This window comes from Mauremys reevesii, linkage group 10 (assembly GCF_016161935.1).
Source record: "Mauremys reevesii isolate NIE-2019 linkage group 10, ASM1616193v1, whole genome shotgun sequence".
NCBI lineage: Eukaryota > Metazoa > Chordata > Testudines > Geoemydidae > Mauremys > Mauremys reevesii.
In genome coordinates, this window is record NC_052632.1 from 48980271 (window position 1) to 49005623 (window position 25353).

Below are 25353 nucleotides of genomic sequence, written 5' to 3' on the forward strand. Positions count from 1 at the left end.
AGCGATTGTAGAGAGCACAGACTGGGAAGAACCCACTACAGCAGGGGCAGCCCAACTTCTGATGCACTGACTCCTCACACCATGTGACGCTAGTGCCAGGGTCCCTTTCTCTATCACAGTCAAGCTGTGTTCAGCCACGTGCTGGGCTTGCTTTTAGTGTGGCAGGTTGACTCTAGGCTTGGAAACGTCAGCTAAAATCTCCCATTGGTGCTAACCCTGGGGCAGTTCCATGTTAGCAATGGTGGGAGCCCTACTGTAGACAGGCTACAAGCCTCTGTCCGTGTTTTAAGCCCTATACTGCAAAGAAAAACGCCCAGTGCTGAGTCTCAGAGCCTGGATCAATTGACTTGGGCTTGCGGGCTCAGGCTGTGGAGTTAAAAATAGCTGTGCAGATATTCCGGTTTTGAGGGAACATGAAGGGGAGGAAAATATCAGTGAAAATGGCAGGGTGGGGGACAGAAGAGTCATGCAAATAGTGACATGCATGAATGTGCTTGACATGTAGCAACCATTGTGTGTGAGTCTGCTCGTAAGCATGTAGAAAATTAAATCCCATGCGTGGGTGAGCAGGATAGTGAAAATGTCTTATGTGATGTCACAGAAATGACATGCATGCTCATCTAGCTCTCACCTTTGCCATCAGTGGCCAAGGTGAACCAGGGGAAGCAATGGTGGGAAATTTAAGCAGAAACTTTCTATTGTACAGGAGGCCTGTGAAAGAGAAACTTTCAACACATATAAAGGGTGAGCTTGCCCACTCTAAGATCTACAGGAAACCATTGATGGCTAGATTGGCTGGCAGTTCAGGACAGGTGATTTGGTTTATTTTACATTTCAGACAAGTTGGAATGACCAGGAACCATGGAGCTATGCATGTAGCTAATCTGTGTAACCACTGGATCTTACCTTCTTCATCCTCAATCTCCCTCCCCACTCCCCAGCTTTTGTTTAGCATGTTCATCTTGTTTCACTCTAGGTTTAATTTCTTCCATGCAGGAGCCATGTCTGTCTGTGTACAAACATACAGCACCTAGCGCTATGGGACCCTGAGCCTGATGGAAGCTTTTGGGAGCTACCTCAATACAGGCAATATATAATAGTGCTAACAGTGACCTGACAAAACAGTGCAACAGGGCATGAAAAATAGGGCTGTGGTGCAGTGATACTTCATAGACTTTATGCTCAGTGCATATAACCAATGCCCTGTCATTCCTGCTGCTGCGGCTGCCTAGGATCCCCACTGCATTCTCTGTTACTTCAAGGTCCCTGGGGCTGCTGTCCAGAACCAACAGAACATTTTCTGTTACCCTGAGGTTCCTGGACAGGGTCAGAGGTGGCAGATGAAGCTGGGAGGGGAGACTGGATGAAATAAAAGCCAACAAAAGTGTCTGCCAAGTTGAAAAGGACAAAAATCCATTGGAATCAAATGTTCCAGCTTCTAAAAGACGAGTATGAACAACGGGCCAACTTCTACTCTTGGTTATTCCAGTGCAGATCTACAGTAACTCCACTAGCTTAATGGAGTTATTCTGGATTTACATCCAAACAGCTGAGATCAACATCTGGTATAAGTAGAAATGAAATGGGAGAGAGCGAAATCTCAGTCCTCAGAGATGGATTCTTCCACCCCACATCCTAGAATAACCATGTAACAAGACATCTTGACTTTGTATCATTCCACTAGGACATTGCAACATCCCCCTGTTATGGCTTGAAGATGTGCTATTGGCTTTGAAGATGCAGCAAGAGGCGTTTAAACTCTCAGTGGCCCTGTCAAAACTGGGGCTGTCTTAAGAAATAGCAGGACAAGCAACCATGCCACATCCTCAGTTCTGGAAAGACAGCCCTGCCTCGGGGAGCTGATGTTTGCTTCTGCCAAACTTAGGCACTTTCCTCTTAAAAGGAGTTTTAGGAAAACAGAGATGCCCGCTGTGATAAATGAGATAGGGGATAGCTCCCTTTTGTGGACACCCAGCCAGCCAGTTGGCTATGGAATCCCTCTTGGTGGTGGTTCTCTGCTTGCTTTACCTGTAAAGGCTTAACGAAGTCCCACAGGTAAAAGAAAGGGACTTGGTACCTGACCAGAAGAGCCAAGGGGAAGGCTGGAACTTTTTAAAATGGGGGGAGGGTGAAACTTCCCTTTTGTCTCTCTTGTGGTTCTCTGGGAAAGAAGGGAACAGGGAGCAGTTATGCTATGAGAAGCTTTAAGCCAGGTATGATCATAAATCATTAGATCATAGCTAGAACTACTTATTTGGAACCCCCAAATGTGCAAGTAGATCAGAAATGTTTAGAAAGACGCGATTAGGTTTATTTCTGTTTATTTCTCATGGCTGGTGGACTCCTCCGTACTAACCCCAGATGCTTTTTGTTTTGCTTGTAACTTTTACGCTGGACCTCAAGAAAGTTATTCTTGATGTTTACATTTTGTAAGTGTTTTTTTTTAAATCTAGCAAAAGCCTAAGTTCCAGATGTATTTTCTTTCTTTTTGGTTTTAGTAAAATTTACCATTTTTAAAAATAGGATTAGGATTTTTGGTGTCCTAAGAGGTTTGTGCACATGTTAAATTAGCTGGTGGCAACAGCTAATTTCCTTTGTTTTTCTTTCTCAGCTCTTCCCTTGGAGGGAGGGTAAAACAGTTTGAGGGTACCCCACAGCAAGGAATTCCCAAGTGCACCTTTCTGGTTTCAATGGGGTTTTTTGCATTTGGGTGGTGGCAGCATCTACCCATCCAAGGTCAGAAAGAAACTGTAACCTTGGGAGTTTAATACAAGCCTGGAGTGGCCAATATTAATTTTTAAAATCCGTGCGGGCCCCCACCTTCTGCACTCAGAATGCCAGAATGGGGAATCAGTGCTGCTCCCACCCTGCAAGCCAGGTCAGAGTATTTATTCAGAACAGCAGGAACTGCTACTTTGCAGAATTTTTCTTTCTGCAGATACACCAAGCACAGGCCAGGAAAGACTTCCCAGCAGGCACTTGGCTGGATGGGTCGCACCCTCCACTGACCAGTCCTGGAGCATGCATGTAGGCAGGGCCGGCTCCAGACCCGAACGTGACAAGCACGCGCGTGGGGCGGCAGTTGTCATCAGGGGCGGCAGATTGGGCCAGCGGACCTGCCGCAGTCATGCCTGCGGGAGGTCCACCGGAGCCCCGGGACGACCGAACCTGCCGCAGGCATGACTGCGGACGGTTCGCTGGTCGCGCGGCTCAGCTGGACCTCCTGCAGGCATGACTGCGGCAGCTCAACCAGAGCCGCCGGACCAGCCAACCGTCCGCAGCTGCGGGAGGTCCAGCCGAGCCGCGCGACTAGTGGACCCTCACCAGTCAAGCCAGCGGGAGGTCCGCTGCTCCCGGGGCTCCGGGGCATCTCCCGCGCATGACTGCTTGGGGCGGCCGAATATGTAGAGCCGGCCCTGCATGTAGGGGAAGCTAAATCACTTTCTTCCCCATATTTTGTGTTTTTGTAGTTTTTAAATATTCTCATTTTATTAGCAATGCAGAAAAGATTTCCCCATATCCTTCCCCAACCCCTGTGTGAACCACTGCACAGCCAGCCCAGGCTTGTCACTTCCTTCTGAAGAATCAAGTATTGGAGGCATCATACTCGACGCTCAAACTCTGATCCAATACGGCAAACCTTACATTGCTAAGGCTCAGACTTCACCCCCTTTCACCTTCTCCTGGACACCACTCCTGACACTCACTCCCACTGAAGAAGGGAGCGAGACTGAGGACCAAGTTAACATGATCTGGGAGTTTTGCCTTTAAAGAATGGAGCCGGCCCTTTGGAAGGAAGCTCACTCTTTTCCTAATGCCAAAACCACTAACGGGTTGGGAAGCTCCTCCTGTCCCAGCCAAGGCACAGCCATGCATCTGACTACTTTGGAACAGCAGAGCTGGCACTGGACTCCTCACAACTCCAGCCAACGGGAGGAGAGGGGCAGGGAAAGGGGGTTCCAGTACGTCACTGGGGATCCCCTCAGACTGATCCCTGGACTTGCCACCTATGTGGTATCTATTTTAAGCAGGAATCCATGTCGGAAGAGAAGGGGCAATTTGCTATGTAAACACTGGGGCCTTCCCATACAATAAGACTCGGCACTTATATGGGACCTTCCCTGTGAGGATCTCAAAGCACTTCAAACATTACTGAATGCAGCCTGAGACAGCTAAGCGTTGTTACCCCTGCTCTACAAGTTCGGAAACTGAGGCACCGAAAGATCAAGAATCTGGTCGGCCTCTTCTTGGCATGCAACTCTGCACCAAATTAACCGAGGGTACCAGTGCCAGTGTGCGTAGGACAGATGGATGCCTAATTGCTTGAATCTGTGCATTCAAAACTGGGGACTCTTTTAAAACAATGACTGACGTGCTATTACCAATGTGCCTGAGGTTACCCACAAAATCTGGAGCAGAGCCCAACCTAGAGGCCAGATCTCCTGACTCCCAACCTGTTCCTTTACCACAACTGTCCTCCTTCAGTAGCCCCCTGGGGGAATGAGAGGGTACTGTCTCCATAATATCCAGCCACAGAGGGATGGAGAGACCGGCCTCCATATCCCAGGCTTGCAGGGGAAAATTTCCTCCCCTGATATCCCATCATAGAAGAGAGAACCAGTTTCTGCTCTACCTAGCTAGAGTACTCAGATGGCCCCCTAGTATCAGAGCATCGCACAATCTGTAGTGTCTTTATCCTCACAGTGCCCTGGCAGGTAGCACACAGCTATTATCCCCATTGGGAAGCTGAGGCACTAAGCAGGTAAGGGACTTGCCCAGGGTCACACAGGCAGCCTGTAGCAGAGCAAGAAATTGAACCCAGGTCTCTTATGCCTGAGACTAGTGCCCTAGCCACTGAACCATCCTTCTCAGCATAACCCATCTTGGGGAGGGCAGAGAGGGGCTGGTGGGTATGTGCCACAAATCCCATCCCCAATCTGATGACAGGGAAAGGCAGAGGCCTCTTCTCATCCTTGCTTTGATTTCGAGGCAGGGATGTGGATGGGGGGAGGCCAATAAACCAGGAAGTTTCTGTCTAGTGTCATGCCCCCTCCTCCAACTTCACATGTCAGGGAGACTGCAATAGGCTTCTGCAGATGATATAATCAACCCATTTCACAACACAGAACAGACCAGTCATGGCACCACTAGGCATGGAAAGGCCTGTAGCTGTGAAGGTCAGAGGGACCATTTATGGTCATCTAGTCAGACCTCCTGCAGAACGCAGATTTCTTGGCTCCAGCACCACATGGCATTGTGAGAAAATTGATCAAACTCTGACTAAGCTAATGGGCCCTGAGACCAAATTCCTTTGGAAATCTTTCCTGCATCATTAACAAACAATCCATAACTCAACAGCATCCATCCAACAGCACATCTTCATTACAGAGCAAAAGAAGGCAAGGACATAACATCTGGGTGTAGGCCAAGCAGCAATGATGGATGGATAATGGGGGAGATGACCGGAGCCCTTGTCTATTCATTGCCAGATTTTTTAACATTTGCTCTTTGGTTATTTTGGTTTTTTTTCTGTAATGTTTTTGTAGAGCAAGTGTCATTTTGGGGACAGTGGCAGCTGGACTCCCCTGGAAAACACTTCCAACCTTAACTCTTCCTAAATGAAGTTTTTGTCTGAATGTATGACTTTCTTTCCTCTGCAAATGCTTTGCTTCGTTACCACCCCAATGCAATGCTGGAGACCTATAACATGCCAGCAAAATGCTGGGTATAATTGGAGGCGGGGAGGGGTAACACCCCAAAACCCCCAAACATTACCAGCCTGCTAAATCTCCTAGTTTCAGGCACCCTAAACCAAGATGCCTGTCTCACTGTGTCCTTCTGTGTCCTGCCCGCACAATGCACTAGTGTAACTACCCTGGTGCAAACCCCTAATGCAGACAACTGCTCCACCACTACAAAACAAGGTTTGCAGCAGTGTGACTTCCCCTGGTAAGTTGCTTACTAGCAGTAGATTGGGTGATCGTTTCAGTACAATAAGGCTTATGTAGTTACAACAGACAAGCCCCCAGCCTCTCTAACTCCTTCTCTCCAAATTCACTGGGCCCTTTGTCAGGTTCTCCCTGGTGCTGCTGCCCTAACTGAAATGTGCAGATGGTCACTGGCTTCTCTGCCAAGAGCATTAGTTTAGCATGTCTGGTGGCTTCCTTCCCTTTACGGGCACAGTCCGGACTTGCAGCGCTGCTGGGATCAAACAGCAAAAACACAGTAGAAGAGAAAGAACAGGATAATGCTGATTATAGGAAATACTCCTGGCAGGGCCAGCAGACACAGCAAAGCAGCTAGCTGGTCTGCGACTGAACCCTTGATTTATAGCAGGGCGGCTGCTTCGTCAACGCCTCCCAAGGGACAATGGCTGATCTGAGCAAGAGATGCATTATTGTGAGCGTGTGCAATCCACACCTGCTCAGCAGCCCCCCCCCCACACACACACACACCTCTAGTCAACATAGTCTCCCCCACCGGAGGCCAAGCACTCATTTCCCCAGCCTACAAATTCCCTTTCATCACCCCCACTTAATAAGTCTTAAACACCCTGCTGAGTGTTGTGGCCAGCACACACTGGATCGTCTGGCACCTTGGGTAGGGACTTCAATCCCCTTGGGGCTAATCCAGCAGCAGCCCAGACTCAGTATTCCCCAGCCCAGTGCCAGCATCCGCTATTTCAGAGCTCAGCTCAGGCCCAGACAGAATGAGGAGAGGAAAGCTGCAGGGGGAGAGGGGGAGAGAGAGAGAGAGAGAGAGAGAGAGAGAGAGAGAGAGAAGCCCTGCTGATCTCCCATCCCAAGCTCTGCCAGGAGGGGCAGGATGCTGCAGCTGCTCCTCTTCTGTCCAGTGTGCACTGGGAACTGTCCAGCAAAAGAGCACATGAGATCAGTGCTGAATCCTGATCTGAGGACACTGGAAAGCACCACCAGCTGCTCTTCCTCTCCTTCCAAGCTGCTAGGAGAGCTAGATCCTCTTGGCAGAGGACAATGCATGGAGGACAACCCAGCTCACTCTATCTCCTACCCAGCAGCAGAGAACCCCAGTGGTAACTCAGTGCTGGCCTGGCGGAGGGCAGTGCAAAGAGGACTCTTGGTGTTTACAGACTCCTTGCTCTCCGTGCAATGGGCTGTCATTCATTTTTTCCCTTCCTACAAACTAACAAGGCTGCTGCCATTGTACACGTTGCGCATCTGTGTGCATATGCCACTGTGTCTGGTCTGCCTGCAGGGTGAGTTACACCACACCAGCTGTCCTGGGATGGGGGAGCTCTCTGGGGAAAGGAGCCATAGCACAGGAAGGAAGCTCTGTTTCTTCTGTACCTTTCATTGCCTCTGAGGTCTTATATCTTGCCCTGCTGTGATGTTGGACACTCCCTGGCCCCGATTCCAGATTCAGTTCAACCTATTCCCAGGCTAAGGTGAACCTACTTAAAAAATAACAAAGTACCAACCTTTCCAAATGTGCCTGGACCTGTCTCATGGAGAGACTCCCTTTCCAGCACACCCAGTTATCCCAAAGATAGAGAGCCCACCCTGTTATCCTATGGAGACTCCAGAATATATACACTTAGCCCATCCTGTTCTCCTGTGCAGAGAGACCCTAACACACACAGCTCCCACATTATGCCATAGGGAGAGCCCAACCCAGATACATAGCGCAGCCTGTTATCCTATGTGCAGAGAGTCCAAACAACACACCCAGCTCCCCTGTTTTCTCAGTGGAGAGAGACTACACACATGACTCATCTGTTTATGACACACCAGCATTCCTCCACTACACCACCAAAAGACCCCAATGCAGAGAGGTCACCCTACAAGGCCCTGGAGAGCCTCCCTATGTCTCACCCTATTATGCTTCAGTTATTTATTACATTTGGAATAAGCTTCTAATAGCAAATTCCTGTACAGGATTCATTTGTTCCCAGCTGAGATTATCAAAATTTAAATTTATCTCTCCCAATGTATCTTGCATGAGCACACGTGAACATGAGCAGCCAGGAGGAGATTGCTTTAAATCAATGAGTGAATTGACAGTCTTGTGTGTAAGGCACTGGCTGGCAACTCAAGAAGTGTGGCTTCAAATCCCTGAGTGACTTTGAGCAAGTTACTTAACCTCTCAGTACTTCAGCCCCCCCTCTGTAAAACAGAGATGACAATCTTTCCTTTCTCCCAGCAGGAGCTGTCTTGTCTCTTTAGATTGTAAGCTTTTTGGGACAGGGCTGTCTCTTGCTCTTTGTTTGCACAGTATCTAACACTATGAGGCCCAATCTCAGTGAGGATCTACCATAATAATACTTAAAAAACCCCAAACTTGCTAATATTTGCAAGCCAGAACCCACCAGCAAACACATCAGTGTGCCTTCTACTGCAAAGACACCTTCATGATTCCACAACTGCATCACCTGCTGGCAGAGTGGATTGATTTAAATCAAGGCAATTTAAGTCAGCCATTTAAATCATCAAGTGGAAAGCCTCCATTTAAGTCATTAATCAACTTTTTAATTTGTGCCTCGGGGAATTTTCTAAAGAAAGGTATTTTCTCATTGGTCGATATAACCATTAAACTATGTTGATTTGCAGCTAAATAGAGCCTTTACATGAGATTTTGTACATCTTTTTGCAACCTATGAGGGTACGCAATAACTATATGCATTTAAGCAATTATATGACATAATATTTTCAGATTCTTATTAATTGTACATTGTTAGTGTGTTAGAAAATGGTGAATGATATATTGTTTATTTACCGGGTAGTTAACTTTTTGCTCAATATTAGTATCAGGCTGCATTAGGATAGTAATTGGAATTTAATTAAACACACAAAACAGTATATCAGATGTAGTTGTGATAAACAAAACAAGCCCTTAATACAATACATGATCTATTGTGCTGTGTTTATAAAGCTTGACCTCAAAAGTTAGAATCAGGGGGGAAAATCTCTCTTTATAATGAAAAGCAGCCTTTAATGCAAAGTTTTTGATAGCGGTTCATGGATTCAGCATATTTATTTGAATGTTTTAAGGGATTTTAAAATGTGTAGGCCTTAACATATGTTGTATTAAATTCAGATTTAATTTTAATCAGGTTTATTTTTTAAAGGAAAAATATTATAATTTAAATAACAAAATTAAAAAAATCAATTGAAATTAAAAAATATTTTTTTAAAATCAGTTTTTTTTTTAAATCTCTGTTTTTCAACACCACCACCCCTGCCTGCTGGTACACACTACTAGTGCAAAACCAGACCAGTGCTCTCCAGGCCATAGGTGCAAACAGCATAATCTCTGAGCCACATATCTATGGCTCTGCATCACAATGAAGATGGGGTCCACATGTTCACAAAGCAGCCTAACGTGGTGATATAATCCAGGAGTGTGACCCACTTGGAAAAATCTCTGCCAAGGAGAAAGAGAGGCAAGAAGGAGGAATCCATAGTGAACAGTCGAAACCCTGATATGACGCTGCATCTGGGAGGAGCTGAGCACCCTCATCTCCCATTGACTCTGAGGGGAACTGCCCCTGCTTACACCAGGCTAAACTCAGCCTATGGAGAGTAAAATCAGAGGCCTGTTAAACCCCGTGTCTATGATAAAAACATATCCCCCAATTCTGCTCGCAGTTACTCCAGTGTAAATCAGCCTCTGCTCTACTGAAGTCACCCTGCTGTCAGACAGGAGTGAGACCAGGATCAGGTCCCTGGCTTGTAATGGGTTTTGGCAGCCTTTGGGATGGAACTAGCTCCTACCAATGTTTCTCCATCTGCAGCACACCATCCTGGAGCGTCTGGGCCATTTTCAGTCATTCCCAGAGCAATAGGCAGACACGCCACTCGTATTATGACAAACCCTTTTGGCAGTAACCCCAAGAGATTCCATTCCCAAGGCTCAGTTTCCACAGCATTCCAAAATAAAGAGGCACATCAAAGAGCCCAACTTAAAAAAACAGATCCGCTAGTGAAAGCTGAAAGAATAAACACAAGCACTAGGAACCAACAATGATTAATAATGGGCCCCAGCGGGTGTGACACAGCCCCACTGATTTCAATGGAGCTGTGCCCATCTACCCCAGCTGAGGGTCTGGCCTGAACTCTCACTATTAGTGACAGAAACGTAAAAGCCCAGACTGTGGCTGATCCTTATGCTGGCATGTAAGGGGGGGTCACAATGAGCCACCCCCCCATTCTGTCCTCAACCCAGCAGCCAGCTACAATTGCACTGTGCCAACGTTCCCGTTAGCAGCAACCGGCTGTGGCCAGGGCCTGACCTTGGACCTGGGCAGATAAATGTTTCTTGCCCATCTCTCCCATTTTATTGGCTTTCTGAGTCACGCTGAGTAAATATTTTCTCTCCCCTACAGAGGAGCAGATGCTTCTGCAACTCACTCAGTGGAAGAGCTGAGGGAGAGAGGCAGGACTGGGGCTGGAAGGCTTGGTGCCAAAACATTTGCTTCAGTTTTGGTTGCTGCTTCTGCCTCTCACTTGTGTCAAGCAATGAGCCAACGCTTGCAGACCAATGTATCAATGTTGCAGAGGCCCCAAATGAATGGAAATCATTATCACCATCCCATAGATAGAGACCACACACACACCACCCAGAACTCACCCCAGGACATCAGTGAAAGAGATCTGGGGACTGTGGTATCTGTGGGCCTCACCTGCCTATTGCAGATCACGGCAGCTGCAATCTGCTCCATTTGATACCTATTCAGCGTGACCCACAGACTGCTGGCAAGTTACCAGGGAGGCCCATGGTGGGGAGAAAATTTAGGGCAGCCCCTCCCCCAGTTAACATGTCCAGTGGAGACTCTGGAGGTTACGCACAGTAAAAAGATCTGAATGTGATCTCACTTATACCAATATACACTGTGAGTAACACCACCAGCTCCAGCAAGTGCGTTTACTCCGCCAGCTGACAGGCTCTGCAGCCGCCTCAGTGAGAGCTGAGTCAGCACCTCTGCGGGCTGTGAGAGCCCATCATTAACTCTTTACCAGGAACAAGCCACCAGTGGATGTCTCAAAAGTGCCCTTTGGAGGCCTGAATTCCCACTACAGTTCCAGCTGGATATTTTCCTTGACTTGCTGTCCTAAACTGCCCTGTGGTGTTGCTGCACACTGTTAAACAGGTGCCACAATCCACCCTAGAGGTGGCTGCATTTTAGTGGTAAGTGACGTGATTTCCCCTGCTAGTTTATTTTTTGGAGCCTTGATAGGATTTAAGGTTTAAAGGAGGTATTAAATTTTTACATTAGAAATCAGTGTGATTTTAATAATCAAGTAACTATTCCATTAACACCTAAACACGCTGCCTCTTAAAACATTTTATAAACACTAACTGTGGATATCCTTACTCTGCATATCTTAAGGGAGAGAATTTATGGGGCCAGATTTTCAGCTTGGCCTTAAATGGAACTTCTGTTTTACAACCACAGTTATGGGGGTATAAATAACTGCAAGATCAATGTGTGGCATTTAGATGTCTAACCATATGTCCACACTAGAGCTGGAAGGTGTAAAATTCCCACTTAAGGAGATATATCTGCACTAGCTCAGTCCAAGTTAGAATGCTAAAAATGAAAGTGTAGCCATAGAGGTGTGAGTGGCCCAAGTGGCTAGCTGCCCTGAGTACCTCTGATCTCGGCTAGGACTGTACTCGGTGCAGCTAGCCCCATCCTGCTGCTCATGCTGCCACAGCTATGCTCTATGGGTTTGTCTACACTGCAGCTGGAAGCCAGTGTGCTAAAAATAACAGAGTAGCCGAGGGAAGCCCGGGGGGCGGCTCATGCTAGCCAGCTGAGTATGTACCCAGGTGGTCTAAGCAGGCTGATACTCAGGTAGCTAGCCTGAGCCACCGCCCATGCTATCCCAGCTACACTGGTATTTTTAGCACACTAGCTCAAGCAACTGGGGTGCAACATGGTGCTTAGTTGTCTGAATGGACAGCACGGTGCCCACAGGCTGCAGGTGCAGACAAGGAACTTGGTTTTAAAACTCTTTCCCTGTGGGTCAGATTTTCAAAGACAGGTGCAATGGATGAGCCAGCAAAAATAAAAAATAAAAAAAATTAGCTAAGCCACATTGGTATCTGCAAAGGACCTTATGAGGGCACACAACAGGTTCGTGCAAAAGAGACCCTTTGTACATAATCCCTATTGTGGGTCAACAGAAGATTTTGAGCCCAGGACCTACAGCACCTGCCTAGTTGAGCAAAAAGAGCAACTAAATTAGCAGACAGCAGTACTAGATGGTTTTCCTTTAGGTGGACCCACCACTAGAGCGGGCATAACATACAACAGGCCAGTCTGTTACATGGCAGGTTTGGGGTTCGTTGTGCCATCCGTGGAAAATGTGGCCATATCAGATTTACTTTATAGGTAATGGGTGATTGTTAATCAAGACTAACTGAATTAGTGAAATCAGCCCAGACTCTCAGAACTCCGAGATGGAAAAGGACTGTCAGATCACCACCCATTCTATGCCCCAGGATTGTTCCCCACAGGGCAGTTTCTACTGTTTTTATATAGTGACAAGAATACGAGTACAATGCAGATAAAATGGATCTTTTTTTCTCTTGGGGCAATGGGAAAATAAAGCTTCATTCCAGGGGATTTTCACAGGCCCCCTTTTCCAGCAGCTCTCCAGGGAAACACTTTCCCTTATTTGGAATTAGTTTGGAAATGGAAAGTCTGGTCTCCCCTCCTGTAGCACTCCTTTGCTTGCCTGGCACACCCCCGGGGATTAGTTCCAAGGATCAGTGAAGGATGAGCTCGTCTGCAAGCTGCCCTTTGCTCCAGCAGAGAGCTAAGATTGTCTGGAGAAGAGGGAGCACGTATGTGCTCTGTTACAGCGCGGCCAGGCCCAATGCCCTCCAACATGAAGCTGCTCGATGTCAATCAGCAAGAATGCATCCAGTGGCATTGGTGAGGAGCAAGGGACCTTTCCAGAAACCTCAGTCACAACGATGTGGGAATCAGAGCAAGGTGGTGGTGGGGAATTCAGATTAAACAAGAAATTGCAGATTAACAAATAGATTCAGAAAGAGCCCATCTCCCAAAGTCCAACTGTACTTGACAGGTGTGGGCACCATCCTGTCACCAGCAAACCCTAGTGCCAGGCATCCCCCTTCCCTGGCACCCAGTCACAGGTCTCGGTGCCACACGGCCCCTCACCCCAGCACCCAGTCATGGGCCACGTGGCACCTGACCCCAGCAACCCATTAGAAAAAGCAGCTTTCTATAGGCACCACTAGATCTGATTAAACTATTCATTTAAAATAATATTGATTATTATTTCAACCCAGAGTTCAGTTACAGAGCCCTGCCAAAGGGATCCCGACTCTGGGGGCTGTCTATATTATTCACAAGCATTCAACAACTGACTTTCAATCTCTGAGTTGTTTACCAGCTGTTCACTTTGACCATTCAGGAGTAATTATCCACTATTTAGAAGAGATGATTGGTCACCTAGGCCAGATGGTATTGATTCTGCACACTGATTGGATGACTGAAGGTTTTTAAAAAGAGGAAAATAGCAGGTGGCACAGGTGGGAATTTGGTTCTGATGTTGAAGGGAGAGGGAAGGGGTACCCTGGGGAGTGGGCTAGCCGCAGGTGAGGGGCAGAGAAGGGATATTGGGGTCTGTAAGGCGAGGGATAGGCAGTGTCCTCGTGTGGAAATTATTTAGATGTGAGAGCCTGGATGGAGGGGCAGCAGCATTAGAAAGATAATTAAAAAATAAGGAATGACACATAAATCATCCAAGCCTTCATATGACGACTGCTGAGCTTATGCTCCTTCTGCTTGGTTTAGACTGGAGACCTACAGTGAATGTTGCACTTGTTCATTAGGCTTAATCTGGTTCATTATTCAGTGCTGACAAGATCAGTGTATGGAGTCTGTCAGAGTACCGCACCCCTTTTCTGCTTGGAAACAGCAGCTGGGGGAGGCGGTTACATTAGGAGCACAGAGGGGGAAGCAGGGACTGTGAAGAAGGTAAGACTGGCTCCAGCCAAAAGTCCCATCCTGCCCTGCCATGCTCCTCTAGCAGTCCATTGCTTATCCCTGGCACAGCGCCCCCCAGTGGCTCCACAAATCTTCTGGAAAAATTCCAGTTCCCAAGTGAGATGCAGCTGGGAATCAGAAAATAGTTGAGGGTAAAGGTAAAACCATAGATGGGTGTCAACTACTGGAGTATGCCCCATTAATAGGATATGTCTGGTACCAGAACATGCAGGGTGCTGTCTAGTGACTAGTCCATATAATGAGAGAGTCCTTTCTCTCTTGCTCCCACCCTGCTCCATTGAAACATATGGTGAGAAATCTACAGATTCTGAACTCTTCTTTGTAACAGGGGCTCCCCTTAAGTGGTGATCCCTCTAACACGGGGGTCCAGCCTATTTCACCCACAAGTGCCCTTCACTGCAGAACCGGACCCTCTGCCCTCCCAACCCCTTTTTGGCTCTACTTCCTGTGCATGTTTAGCCCAGCGTCAGCTGTGGAATGTTTCTGTCCCCAACCTACGAGCAGAATGTGCCAAGACCAAACTCAGCTCCGGCCACGGATAAATCATTCCATGTGTTGCCGGGATAAAAACACAGCTCAGAAAAATGTAAAATGAAAGGAAAAACTCCACACAGCCAGTGGTGGGGTTTGACATAAGGTGGCAATGCAGATAACAGTTAAACCAAACAAATGGACACTGGCCAAGGAGCTATATGCCTGGGACATCACCGACAGCATGGCTAGAAGAAAAGCTGGTGAGGTGCTCCAACAGTACCCTGAGGAGGACCAGAAAGAGACAGAGCTAATGGCATTTCCAGCACACCCATGGGAGAGGGTTAATGGAATGATCAGTGTGCACAGGGGAGGTTGCTAATGGCACATGCACAGCATGATGCGCTATATGCCAGTGGTGCTAATGAGGTTACTGGTGTTTCCTTATGTGCTCTGGCCCATTTTTAATTTAAATATCAGAAATCAATACAATATATATATATATATATATATATATATATATATATATATATATATATATATATATATACACACACACACCCCAATTTTTTTCCTCTTGGATTTGGTTACATTCTGCTGATTCTCAGAGTAGAGTGGGTCTGGAGGCATCTGCTGTTCACTCCATAAAGCATACACGTATGGACGCACACACTATAATACAGGGAGAACATCCAAGAGACCCTTTCCTGGAACAGGCATTCACAGCATTGGACACTACAGTTGCAGACTAATGAGACAGTATTACACAAGCTGTGTGAAACCACAGTGGCAGTACTAAGATATAAGTACAGGTAACACTAAACAGAACTTTATGGTTTAAACTACATAGGCCAGATCCTGATCTCAGTTACACTAGAATAAGACATAAGCAACTGCACATAAATGAGCAGAATTACTCCCAATTTACACTTGTGTCCTTCAGAATCTGGCCTAATTTCTCAGACCTTGGCTTACATAAATTTCAGTCTTGACATGGCGATGGGAGGAGGGAAGAAAGTCTTCCATAAAGAGACCAGATTTCCTATGTTATCAAAAACAATGTAGATAAATCCATAAAGGCCCAAACCTGAACAAAGACAGTCACATATGCAGGGAGAGCTGCCAATTAATGGTTGCTTAAAAGCATTCCCATTAACACTAGGAAGCTGTTTTGCAGAGTTTTTAGTACCACACGGAGAGAAAAGAATTGAAACTAGTAAGATCACAATGGCCATCATGATTTTAGCCCTGAGATTCTGCCAACTCAAGCTTTGCTCACTGAGTAAAGACACCACACAGAAGGGGCAGGTTGGGATGACTTAGATGCACATACTGAAAAATTTATTCTATTTCAGGGAGTGACCTAGTCTGCTGCATTCACTGACTAGCTCTTCACTCCAATGCTTACTTATGTGATTTCTCCCACTAACAACACTCCAAGCCCAGCAGTAGCTAAAGAAGACACCTGGAGCCACTGTTCTTCCAGGAGTGGAAAGCCGGGATAGCGCGGCTGTCCCGACACTAAACCATTTAGTAACGTCTAATGGTGCCCGACTTGTTGCTTTACACGACCTTAATCCTGGCCCAGCCGTCCTAAACCCCTTCACACATTCCTGCCGCATTGTTCCACTCTGTCACGTGCTCGCAGGACTATCACTTGGTATGCAGAGGGCTTTATTACTGCTGATCCAATCCCAACTGCCGGGGCTGTGGGATTCTCACAGTTCTGCTGCAGAACTCCTATTGTTTTTGCCCTCATCACGTCCCGTCCGGGAACAAAGTAATCTGGTTTCCATAACGTTCCTTGTTGCCTTTTCATAACATGCCGGGCACAGATGTTTAAAATAGACTGGATGAATATTTAATATGTTATTAATAGATGACAGCTCTTGGCTGGCTTTGAAAGATAGCTCACGTATGGTATGGGGCGGCATATGACAACGGGTCCAGAAATCTATTTCACTCTGACACGGAGTTGATCTAATGTTTCTCCTTGGTTAATGGTAAGACATTTAACTCTCCTTGTGTCACATGGCTGCGTATTGTGCTTGAGTGCAGGCCAAGTCTGTGAGACTTAGAATAGATTTGATAGATAGACTCACATTTTTACCATCGTGGGCAAGACAGAATATGAAAAACGCTCTAGCGCCCTGTGCAGAACTTGGGGAAAGGTGAGGGGAGAATGAGGTGCTGAACGAACTCTGAGTACTACCAGCTGCTTGGCGAATGTAGTAATACTAAGCTTTCCTAGGATGCAGAACACAGGCCCTGCTCCAAAAGCTGCACTGCTCTCAGGCCCTGGCATCAACACTCCAAGAGCTGTACTCACTCAAAGCCTGGATTCCCTGATGCCTGTGAACCCCTGCCCTGAGACCCGTGTCCCCTCGGGTCCCAGAACCTGAGCCCCCCGCCCTGACACCCGTGTCCCCTCGGGTCCCAGAACCTGAGCCCCCCGCCCTGACACCTGTGTCCCCTCGGGTCCCAGAACCTGAGCCCCCTGCCCTGACACCTGTGTCCCCTCAGGTCCCAGAATCCCTGCCTGGAAGCCTGTATCGCCATAAGCTGTGAAACCGGCATCCCTCTGGGGCCCCAGTATTCCCTGCACGAAGGCCTGCATCCTCTCAGGCCTGGCTCTGGGACTCTCACATCTCTTAGGCCCCGGATCTACTTCATGCCTTGTAAAACCCATCTCTGTGCCCAGCACTAAACCTGGACTCCTCTCAGTATGTGGGGCTCACATCCCCACCCTTGGGCCCATGCTCAGAAACCTCCCCCTCACCCCTTAAGTTGTGCTTTGGGATCTATATTCCTCTCAGGTCATAGTACCCTGCTCCAACCCCCAACCAAACCTTGGTCTCTGGGACCTCCACACAGAGCTGGGCTGTTCAATAGAAGCATAAAAGCACATCAGCTCCCTCTGTTTTATAAAGGGAATATTGCAGAAAAAAGGCAGTCCTTAAAGTTACCTTTTTGCTTGCATTCAACACTTACGTGGAGCCCCTGTCCCTGTGTCCCAGGCCCCTCTTGCCTATCCCCAGAATGCAAACAGACATGCAGGCTGTGTGTGAGGGAGTGAGGCTAAAGCAACAACCCAGAGTCGGCCTCCACCCATCGCAGGTACACAGGCCTGGTCCCCCCAGAGTCAGATAAACTAAAGGTTGTGGTTTTGGAATGATGTTGTTCGACTGGTGCAGCTTTGTGCTTGGACACTCAGGCCAGTTTAAACCCAGCTGAAAGCAGTTTAGTTTGCACTGCTAAATTCAGACCTGGGCCACTGACACTGGCATAGCTACATCAGTCAGAGGTGTGAAAACACCCACCCCGCAGAGCGACACAGCTACCCCAAAAAGTGTAGTTGCAGCTGTGCCAGCAGAAGAGTGCTTCTATCGGCAAAGCTAATGTCCTTCAGGGAGGTGGTGTTCCTTCCCTTGCAGAAGCCCTCCTTCTGTTGGCATAGGCTGTGCCTACACAAGGGGGCTATGTGGCCATGTAGGGCAGACAAAGCCCTTGTCCACACTAGAAAAGTATTGCTGGCATAGCTATATCTACACAGCTAGATCATAACAAACCCTTTGAACAGTTCAGACTGGCATACAAGCACCGGGATAGCTTACAGGAGTACTCTGACAGACAGTGATTCCTGCCAAAGCACTTCTTGTGCAGTTAGAAGTGCATCTACTCTAGAGTTTATACCAGCACAGCTATGTTGGTAAAATAAAAGTCACTCCCCACCCACCCAACCAACATAGCAATGCTGGTACAAGCGTAAGCCAGGCCTTGCAGGCACAAGATAACCTGAGGCCATGTCTACACTACAATAGCACAGCTAAGGCGCCGGAGTTATGGTGCTGCAGCATAGACACTTCCTACAGTGACAGAAGGCGCTTTTCTGTCACTGTGGGAACTCCATCTTCTTGAGCGATGGCAGCTGCATTGGCAAAACCATTCTTCCGCTGAGCTAGCTGCATCTACGCCCAGGTCATGTCGGCAGAGCTACAACACTATGGATTTTCTCACCCCTGAGTGACGTAGCTATGTCCACCTAACTTTTACGTGTAGCCCAGGCCTGGTATAATGAGTTTTAAACAGCTGTAAGAGAGTCCGCACATGGAAGTTGCACTAGCATAACTGCTCTGATTTAGCTTAGCAGTGCAACTTCTGGGGCTAGACAAGCCTAAAGGGTTTCCTAACAAAATCTGCCCTGGGAGGAGAGGGCCTCCTCTGTGTGTAACTTTACTTGGCATATTTCATTCCTTAGCAGCCACCCTGTGTCCCCCCCCCCCCCCACTTCCTCACTCAACCCATTCCACCTGCCACAGGGCCAGAAGCTGCAGGCTGCACTGGAAGGGCTCTGGCCACCCCACTCTGCAAGCTATGCCAAGAAGAAAGATGCCTCTGTCCCATCTCCCCCGGGTGCATGCCATGGGGACTTGGGGGCGGGGGCAGATATCGGATCAGGCAAACATATAAAGAAACAAGGGCTTCAATAGCCCCCTACCAAACGTTTCCTCCCAATTTACATCCCATCCCCGATCAGCTAACTCTGAGTCTCTCTCTCTCACGTACACCTTCCTTCTCTACTCTGCCAACCTAAACGCCCGGCTCTCTGCCTTGCCCGTCCCAGCTGCAGCGGGCTCTGGCGGAGAAGCCACCTGCCCGAAAGCCTTTCCCTCGCCTACCCGGGGCGAAGGCGCAGAGAGCAGCAGCAGGATGGGACGGGAGGAGCCCGCAGGTCGGAGGCCGAAGGGTCTCTCCCAGCACCTGCCTCCCGCAGCTAGGACCCCGCCGCCGGGCTCCGCACTTGCAAAGGAACCGAAAATAAGCGGCCGAGCGCTGGGGAGCCTGAGGCTCGCCACGGAGCGGGCCCAGGGGAGAAGCAGAGAGACCAGCGCCCCGCGCCCTTCCCCATCCCCATCCCGGCTCAGGCCAGCTCCGATGCCGCAGCCCCGGAACTGCCAGGGGCTCCCCACCCTCACCCCGGGGCCGCTGGAAGTCCCAGTGCGGCGCGGTTGCTGCTGGCACGGGGCAGGGACCGGGGCCGGGGCCGGGGCCGGCCAGCCAGGAGCTGTGTCGGTCCCTCGCCAGGCAGGCTCTGCTCGGGGTCCCGCCCGGAACGCGGGGCTCTACAGCAGCCCAGCAGGCAGCGTCCCGCCCGCGGTGCCCCGCGTCCAGCCCCTGGCGGCTCTCCAGCGGCTCTGCATCCGGCAGAACCGGACACCGCCTCCGGCTGCGGCCCAGTTCTCCGGACCGAGCCCCGGAGCTCGCTGCCCCCCGCCCCGCGACTGGCGGAAAGCGGATCCTGTCACACGATCCACAGCGCCGGGGAGACCGCCGGCTGCTAGAGCCGCGGCGCGTTAGCAAAGGAGCGGGGCGGGCGGAGACTGGGGAAAAGTTCCATCTCTGCTGCGCTTGCGGAACGGGGCCGCGAACGGATCCCACAGGAAACCCAGGCAGGGGGAACCCAGGAGAACAAGGGAGCAGAAAAGCATCGAGGGCAAAGGAAAAGCGCATTGAGCGGGGGCTTAACTTGGAAAGGGCGGAATTAGCAGCGCGCCCCAGATCGCTAGTAAGCGAAGAAAAGGGCCCCCTCCCCCAAACAGGCGTCGGAACATTGGGAACGGACAGGAGACAGGACACAACCTCCCCCCAGCCCCAGTGTAAGATCTCTCCCCTCTCCTTAGAATGAGAAACACTGTCAGAGACTCGTAGGGCTGGAAAGCAACTTACTGGGAGTCCGGCAGGTAGACGGTTCCTGGTAGCGCGCGGTTCCCAGCAGTGATGCAGCCGAAGGGGTGCAAGTCCAGACGTCAAAGCCCTTTTACACAGACGCGGGGGTAAGATTTTTGTTTATTTATCTCGTGGGGGGGTGGGGTAAAACAAAGCCAAGCCCCCGCACGGTGTGGTCTGCAGCAGCCCCTCGCCTGGTCCTCGAGTCCCTTGGCCGCTTCTCAAGGTTCTCCCAGCTGCTACACTCCTCCTTTCTCCTGGATCTCACTGAACTGCTGCTGGGAGGGACGAGAGAAAAAGGGAAGAGAGGAAAAAACATAGGCAAGAGGGAAGAAACTGAGCCCCAGCTGCTGCCTTGAAGCGGAGTAAAAAGGTTTCAATAAATCCAGGGGTTGAAAAGAAGGGAAAAGTCAACTCCCCGAGGAAATCAGAAGCAGATTTCAAGACATTTAATCACATGCAGGGAGGTGTGTGTGTGTGTGTGATGTGGCTTGCCTCCTCCCTCCTACTCCAGCCCTCCCTCTGCTCTCCCTTTTCTGCTTAGAGCAGGGGCTGCCTAAGCCATCCCCATTGCAAGGCAGAGGGCTGCTACTCTGAAAAATGTCAAACATGTATTTGGAGAAGAACAGAACCAAGTCAGGCCAGAGAGCTGAAAGGGGAGGTGGATGGCAGAGGGGGAGCAGAGGAGAGTGGACCAAAATGTTTTAGGAGGGGGGGGGATGCTAGCAGGAAAGCTCAGCTGAGAAAAGGGAGGGGATGGCAAACAGAGCAGGGGCTAGGAGGGTATATGTGAGTGGGGGTGTGCCTCATCTCCAGCTCCTTTGCAAAGGGTGAGAACAGGAAACTTTCCGCTTCACAGGCACTTGGGTTCTTGGAGGTTCTAGGAAATTGAAAAAGGAGGGGCTGGCCTGGGGGAGGCTGGGCTCAAGCTAAACACTGGGTCTGGAGGGGAAAGTGTCAGCAATGTCCAGGACTCAGCTCTCCATTTCCCAAAGGGGTGAGGGAGGGATGCTGTCACATAACTATCATGGTGCCAGAGGATGCTGCTGTGGCCTTTACACTTTACACCGGTGACACTCACAGGGGGACCCCAGGCAGGTTCTAGGAGTCCCCAGCTCTGGTTGCAGTCCCTGGGCATTGCAGTCATTTTAGGCTGTTTCAGGGGCAGTGAACTGGCCTCAGAGACCTGGGTGATGTACACTGCTGGCCTAGGCCAGTGTCAACAAAGGTGCATCCACGGACACCAGCAGCAAACTGGGGCCTTAGCTAGAGATTGTCTGATCTCATTTGCATATCCAAATAAGCTGCCTAGCTAAATGACACCCTTTATCTTCATGCACATGACTGGTGCAGGGCTCGGACACAAGGGGAGAGGAAAAGCTGCCATTAGACACTGGTTTCATAGATTCCAAGGCCAGAAGGGACCACCAGGATCAGCTAGTCTGACCTGCACAACACAGGCCAGAGAACTGCCCTGAAAACCACAGAGGGGATTTTTCTTTTTCAATCAGACACCATTTGTAAATATTGTAACACCCTGTTTTGCCTTCCCAAGAAGCTGCCAGGACTAAACCAATCTGTGACTGGCCTCCCACTGGGACCAGCCACCCATCCTGATGGAGAAAGCCACCTCAGCCACTCTGGAGAGCAAGGCATGCACTAGTGAGCCAACAGCTCAGGAGGCTGTATGTCAAAGGCTAATGTCATGCAGAAGGGGGTGCAGAACCATGCCTAGCATCCTGTCCATGTCCTAGATACGAAGAGATCCAGGATTATCTCCTGAAGCCAGATCTTTCCCTGAGCACTTCCAATACCCAGAACCTGAGGCTTCGTCAGGTGACCTGGTCTACACACAGCCAGTGTGGTTATGCCTGGAATGGACTTTACCTGTTCTGTTTGATTGGGGTTTCCAGGATTTCAAGTCTAGGAATAAAATTCACAAATCAAATGGTCTCCCTGGCTGATCCACATCCAGGTTTTACCCTGATCTCCCTATCCTTCAGCCAGTCCCTAGGTCACCTGTGAAATGAATCCAGGATTCCTGTGTAGGAAAAGGTGAAACTAATTTAATCATCATTTGTGTAAGTGAGGAAATAGAGACAAATGGAAAAGCTGGATCTGGATCATTCATTCACTGAACCTTTTGGTGCTAGTATTCATTTCAGTGGGAGAACTCACAGCTATACCAAGTCCCACTGCCAGTTCCTGCTTCTTCGCACTCATTCTAGGGAATGGTTGCATCCCTGGAATCAGCATGCACACCTGTGTGATGAGCCAGTATCTAGAAAGCCTGGGTGGGAGGTAGGGAATGCCACGTGCCAAAGCACTGCTAGTCACCTGCTTCGAGGCCAGCTGGAGGACAAAGGGCACAAATACTCTGCTCTAAAGTACAGAAGTCTCCAAGGCCCCAGTCATTACCTGTTGCTTACCCACCTCACAACAGTTCCAAACCCACCCCTCACAACATAGTAAGAGATGTTTTCAGGAGCAGCCATCCAGTGGACCCACAGTGATCCAGCCACAGTAGTACTGACTGAGGATAGAGCCCCTAGCTGTGCTGAGACAGAAATTCTCAGCAAGGGAAATGCTTGGAAATTTAACGGGCTATTGGAGGGCTGCATCCATAAGCACATTTCATCCATCCCATCAGTGAGGACTAGGGTGACCAGACAGCAAGTGTGAAAAATCGGGACAGGGGGTGGGGGGGTAATAGGAGCCTATATAAGAAAAAGACCCAAAAATCGGGACTGTCTCTATAAAATCAGGACATCTGGTCACCCTAGTGAGGACACACCCATGGATATGTACAGGCAGAACTCTGAGTGGAAGGGGGCAGAGGAGTCCTGAGACCTGGGAAAATTAGTTTCAAAGCCCTGGATGTCAGGTGCTTTACTGGTCTGTTTCAGGCCAGCCATTTCTCTAGTTCCACCTGGTCTATCCATGGTCCCAAGAGGTGGAAACCAGGGAGCTTTTCACCAGCATTGGGAATAAGCCCCTAAAAATAGTGAGTGCTCGGCAGCCTGTCTAGCTCAGCCTTTCATCCAGCTAAGTGGGAACAGGCACCTCAGCCATGCAGTGAAAAACAGGCTGTGAAGCCAAAAGCACTCAATATGCTCCAAATGCAGGAGCTAGACCATCACAGAGAGACACAGGGCAATGTTTGCCTTGTAGTCACACTCACAACCTTGCCAAAGGTGCAGAGATAAAGGACAGTACTCCCCTGGGGGCTGAGATCCCAATGGAGGTGTGTGTACTGAGGAGCGGGGGAGGGAATGCTTTCGGTAGGGCTGGAACCCCAGTGGAGTCTCAGAGATATAGGGGTAGTCACAATGGGGCAGAGATCTCACTGAGAAAGCAGAGCCACACAGGGAGCATTCTCAGGAGCCAGATGGAGACAATTCTCCCTCCAGGACTAGGGTTGTAGCAATGTTCTCAAGTGTCAGAGTCAGCAGGGAGAATGTGGGGCCCACGAGGCATGGCTGTGATCAGGTGTCAGGATCAGTAGGGCGAATGTGGGGCCCATGGGGCTCAGCTACACTCAGGTGTCAATGTAAGCGCAGCAGGGAGAACGTGGTGCCCATGGAGAATGGATACACTCAGCTATCAGGGTCAGCAGGGAGAACCTGGGGCCCACGAGGCATGGCTGTGCTCATGTGCCAGGGTCAGCAGGGAGAATGTGCTGCCCTTTGGGCACGGCTGTGCTCAGGTCTTGGGGTCAGAAAGGGAACTTGGGGCACACAGGGCATGGCTGTGCTCAGGTGTCAGGGTCAGCAGGGGAACATGGGGCAAGTGCTGGAGGAACCAACTAGGGGCAGAGCTTTTCTAGAACTGCTGCTCACAAACAGGGAAGAGTTAGTAGGGGAAGCAAAAGTGGATGGGAACCTGGGAGGCAGAGACCATGAGATGGTCGAGTTCAGGATCCTGACACAAGGAAGAAAGGAGAGCAGCAGAATACAGACCCTGGACTTCAGAAAAGCAGACTTTGACTCCCTCAGGGAACTGATGGGCAGGATCACCGAATAACATGAGGGGGAAAGGAGTCCAGGAGAGCTGGCTATATTTTAAAGAATCCTTACTGAGGGTGCAGGAACAAACCATCCCGATGTGTAGAAAGAATAGTAAATATGGCAGGCAACCAGCTTGGCTTAACAGTGAAATCCTTGCTGATCTTAAACACAAAAAAGAAGCTTACAAGAAGTGGAAGATTGGACAAATGACCTGGGAGGAGGATAAAAATATTGCTCAGGCATGCAGGAGTGAAATCAGGAAGGCCAAATCACACTTGGAGTTGTAGCTAGCAAGAGATGCCAAGAAGGGTTTCTTCAGGTATGTTAGCAACAAGAAGGTGGTGAAGGAAAGTGTGGGCCCCTTACTGAATGGGGTGGCAACCTAGTGACAGAGGATGTGGAAAAAGCTAATGTACTCAATGCTTTTTTTGCCTCTGTCTTCACAAACAAGGTCAGCTCCCAGACTGCTGCACTGGGCAGCATAGCATGGGGAGGAGGTGACCAACCCTCTGGAGAAAGAAGTGGTTCAGAACAGTTTAGAAAAGCTGGATGAGCACAAGTCCATGGGGCTGGATGCGCTGCATCCGAGAATGCTAAAGTAGTTGGCGGATGTGACTGCAGAGCCATTGGCCATTATCTTTGAAAACTCATGGTGATCAGGGGAGGTCCTGGTTGACTGGAAAAAGGCTAATGTAGTGCCCATCTTTAAAAAGGGGAAGAAGGAGGATCCAGGAAACTGCAGGCCAGTCAGCCTCACCTCAGTCCCTGGAAAATCATGGAGCAGGTCCTCAAGGAATCAATTCTGAAGCACTTAGAGGAGAGGAAAGTGATCAGGAACAGTCAGCATGGATTCACCAAGGGCAAGTCGTGCCTGATTAACCTACTTGCCTTCTGTGACGAGATAACTGGGTCTGTGGATGAAAGGAAAGCAGTGGATGTGTATTCCTTGACTTTAGCAAAGCTTTTGATATGGTCTCCCACAGTATTCTTGCCAGCAAGTTAAAGAAGTATGGGCTGGATGAATGGACTATAAGGTGGATAGAAAGCTGGCTAGATTGTCGGGCTCAACGGTAATGATCTATGGCTCCATGTCCAGTTGTCAGCCGGTATCAAGCGGAGTGCCCCAAG

General features: G+C 49.3%; 1 protein-coding gene across 1 annotated transcript in view; it reads right to left on the reverse strand.

The window, feature by feature from the left end:
- The window catches only part of NTN3 (netrin 3), a 99891-nt gene extending 79367 nt beyond the window's left edge, over positions 1–20524 (reverse strand). The window contains exon 1 of the mRNA XM_039493280.1: positions 20219–20524. The gene's annotated coding sequence lies outside the window, so the exon portion shown is untranslated. The remainder of the gene's footprint in view (positions 1–20218) is intronic.
- Positions 20525–25353: the final 4829 nt, after the last annotated feature.